Raw genomic sequence first — 4,683 nt, 5'->3', positions numbered from 1 at the left:
ATCTGATATGGAGTTAATCTCCCAAAACATCTAGAAGTCATCTACAAGTCAATAGCAAGAAAATAGATAACTCAATTCAAAAACGGATTTAAGGATATGAATAGTCATGCTTTCCTAGAAGACAAATGACTAATCAATAGTATACTGCATAATTCCATTAATGTATATTGCAAAGTAAAATTTTAGAAGTTAGAGTATTGGTTATCTTTGAGGAAGAGAAAAAAAGGATAATTCCACCTTGTTCCAGAACACCTCTGATAATATGCATTCTACTGTGGCTACCTGCTTAGTAAGTAATTCTACCCTCTATCCCAAGTTCTGCTCCAGATCGACCACTGGAGTTCCCCTGTCTCTTTACCTCATCCAGATGGAGGTGGTGGTGGATCTGTGCTCCAATAATAGTCAGCAACTCAAATTATCCTGAACGCTTCATGGAAATGCATGCCCATTTGTTCATACTCTTTTGTGCAGCATGGAATTTCCCCTCTCTCTCAACAACCAAAAACACCATACCCCTGATTCTCTTTCAGTAAGGAAAACCATTCTCCTAATTCAAAACAGAGATGGCACTTCCTGAAGTGAAAAAAAAGAGACAAAAGGTTTTATGTTAGACCCATCTTTGATGCTTAACTTACCACTTTTGAGCTTTGTGTATTTGTTCATCACTTAACTTTTTGTGCAGTTTGCCACCTGCACCTTAGATACAGCACTAATCCCTAGGATATATAAAGAACTCAAAAACTTAACACCAAAAAAAAAAAAAAAACCCAAATAACCCAACTAATAAATGGGAAAAGGAACTGAATAGGCACTTCACAGAAGAAGAAATACTATCGGTCAACCAATAACTGAAAAAAAGTTCAATATCTCTAGCAATTAGAGAAATGGCACTCTCTGATATGAGATTGCTAACTCACAATAAGGGGTGGAGGTTGGGAAGAACAGAAGTACTTTGGATTAGACAAAGGGGAATGAAGGGAAGGGATGGGGAACAGGAATAGGAAAGACAGTATAATGAATTAGACATTACTTTCCTATGTACATATGTGATTACATGATCAATGAAATTCTACATCATGTACAACCAGAAGAATGAGAAGTTATACTCTATACATGTATAATATGTCAAGAGGCATTCTACTGTCATGTATAACTAATAAGAACCAATAAAATATATTTTATTTAGAAAAAAAGAAGAATGATATCTAGTTCATAGGCTGAGAAAATAAGTGAACATATTGTAAGAGCTCAGTACATAGTTTTTTTCTTTAACCTTGCAGTATTCCTTGCTTTCTGCTATACACTAGCACCCACTTGGAATAATTTCAAAGCCATTACTTTACAAAACATTTATTTAGCATAAGTAAGTATACTTGGTAGTAGGAATTAGTATTACAAAAAAGAGTCGGCTATGACTGACAGACAAATAAATCACTACTTTGGCTAGCAATATCAAGTTACTGAATAAGAAAGTGATCTAATGAACCAATAATTGTGCAACATTTCAAAGGGAATTTTAGGAAATTTTAAGGTCATTATGTATAGAAAAGACTGGAGTTTTTAGAGTTATAGAGATCAAATACAAATCTACTATAGGCATGCTGTTCTAAAGGTGTAAATATCTAGACCACTAGGATTAATCATTAAAGACAGGAAAAGAAGATTTGAGAATACTTGAGACATTAAGAAGGAAGAAGTATTAGGATTTTTTTTTTTTTTTTTTTTTTTTGCTGATAGACATTGAATAAAGAATGATAGAATATGCAACTATTTTGAAATCACAAAAACTATTCTGAAAACACTTTTTTTTAACCAATGTTTTATCTATCTCACTTTATAGGTTTTTTAATGCTGTTAGCTGAAAACACTTTCAAACATTCAAAATAAAACATTATTACAAAATAAATTCATCAAGTATATTTTTAAGTACATTTTACTTCATGGATTTTATTAAACATTTTGATTTTACTTTTTAAAAGACCATGAGAATACTACCACATTCAAAAGAATTTGAAAGAATTACCTTGGAAGAAAAAAAAAAAAAATGGTAAGATGCTGAAAAAGACGAAGTGGCAACTTTATTACGTAGCAAGAAGCTACTTGTATTGTCGTTAGTAGAGCACAATTTTGATGCTCCATGACTTTTTTAAATGATTACTGGCTCTATCATGGGACATCAATCTTGAAAATACATACAAGTTGAAATTTATCGCTATTGTTATGTGTTGTCAAAAGGACAAAGTTTTACTTTGACCTTTGAATAAAGCATTTAATATGCAATTTGCTTCATCTACACTGTGTTGTATATCAACTGCTGCAATTTAAACCTTCACGGTAGCAATGGGAATACAGTATAAGGTATAAAGATTATTTTTACATAGTAGAAATGAACCAGTGAGTTCATTAAGGTGAAGGGTGGGGGTGGTGGAACTAGAACATACTAGCAGAATTCCCTAAGGTAATCTGGGAACCCTTACCCCCAAACAGTATTTCATCAAACAGATTGCATAATAAAGTTACCAATGTTACTAAGCACTGAACTGAGGAACCTACCGAAATTTTTGTGATACACAAAACGAATTACATATTTACAATTGTGGATATAAAAAAAATAAAGGCCATATTTTTAATATTTCATGAAAATATTTAAAAACTCTTGAAAAAAAATGCTTCTCTGGAGGAATCATGGTTTGCCAATTTTCAAAATTGATTCTAGGGCTGGAGTTATAGCTCAGTAGTAAAGCGCTTGCCTACCATGTGTGAAACACTGGGTTTGAGCCGCAGCACCACATAAAGACAAATAAGTAAAATATATTGTGTCCACCTAAAACTAAAAAATAAATATATTTTAAAAATTGATTCTAGATTAATTCACAAGTATTTTAATTTTTTTGAGATGACTGTGAATGAGGTAGTTTTCTTAATTTTTCTTTCAGAGGATTCATTACTGAGGTATAGGAACATGTTTGATTTATGGTATTGATTTTATATCCTGCTACTTTGCTGAATTCATTTATTAGTTCTAGAAGTCGTTTGGTGAAATTTTTTGGATCCTCTAAATGTAGAATCATGTCATTGGCAAATAGTGATAGTTTGAGTTCTTCTTTACCTATTTTGTACCTTTACTTTTTCTGTCTAATTGCTCTGGCTAGAGTTTCAAGGACAGTGTTGAATAGAAGTGATGAAAGAGGGCATCCTTGTCTTGTCCCAGTTCTTAGAGGGAATGCTTTCAATTTTTCTCCATTTAGAATGAAAACTATAGAACACTAAAGAAAGAAATTGAAGAAGTCCTTAGAAGATGGGAAAATCTCCCATGCTCCTGGATAGGCAGAAGTAATATTGTCAAAATGGCTATACTAACAAAAGCATTATACAAATTTAATGCAATTCTTATTAATATACCAATGATGTTCTTCACAAAAGCAATCATGAAATTCATTTGGAAAAATAAGAGACCCAGAATAGCCAAAGCAATCCTTAAGTGAAGCAGGAGACATCACAATACCAGACCTCAAACTATACTACAAAGCTATAGTAATAAAACAGTATGGTATTGGCACCAAAACAGAGACACATAGACCAATGGTACAAAATAGAAGAAACAGACAAATCCACATATATACAGGTACCTCATACTAGACAAAAGCACCATAAACATTCACTGGAGAAAAGACAGCTTCTTCAACAAATGGTGCTGGAAAAAATAGAAAGCTGTATGTAACAAAATGAAATTAAATCTCTATCTCACCCTGCACGAAACTCAACTCAAAGTGTATCAAAGACTTAGGCACTAGAATAGAGATCCTGCACCTACTAGAAGAAAAAGTAGGCCCAAATCTTCACCATGTCAGCCTAGGATCTGGCTTCCTAAAGTGCAAAAGTTAAGTAAAGGGTGTGGGGGGGGGGGGAATCAATAAAAGTGATGAATTCAAACTAAAAAGTTTGTTCTCGGCAAGAGAAACAATAATGTGAAGAGAGAGCCTACAGATTGGGAGAAAATCATTACCACATGCACCTCAGATAAAGCATAAATAGAACTCAAAATTTAACAGCATAAGACAAATAACCCAATCAATAAATGGGATAAGGAACTGAACAGACTCTTCACAGAAGAAGCTATACAATCAATCAACAAATATATGAAAAAAATGTTCAACATCTCTAGCAATTAGAAAATACAAATCAAAACTACTCTAAGGTTTCATCTCACTCAGGTCAGAATGGCAATTATAAAAACTGCAAGGAACAATAAATGTTGGTGAGGATGTGGGGAAAATGTCCACTCATACACTGCTGGTGGGAATACAAATTGGTTGTAACTACTCCTGGAAAGCAGTATGGAGATTCCACAGAAAACTTGGAATGGAATCACCATTTGACTCAGCTATCCCACTACTTAGTTTATACTCAAAGGACTTAAAATCAGCATACTACAGTGACACAGCCACATCAATGTTTAAAGCAGCTCAATTCACAATAGCTAAACTATGGAACCAGTCTAGGTACCCTTCAGCAGATGAACGGATTAAAAAAAATGTGGTATATAAGTACAATGGAATATTACTCCTTAAAAAGAATGAAATTATGGCATTTGTTGGTAAATGGATGGAGTTGGAGAATATCATGCTAAGGAAAAATAAGCCAAACCCAAAAAACCAAAGGTTTGAATGTTTTTTCTCATAT

Source organism: Sciurus vulgaris, assembly GCF_902686455.1.
Source record: "Sciurus vulgaris genome assembly, chromosome: 6".
Classification (NCBI taxonomy): Eukaryota; Metazoa; Chordata; class Mammalia; order Rodentia; family Sciuridae; genus Sciurus; species Sciurus vulgaris.
The sequence above is the reverse complement of the archived record's forward strand: the minus strand, read 5'-3'. Positions refer to the sequence as shown.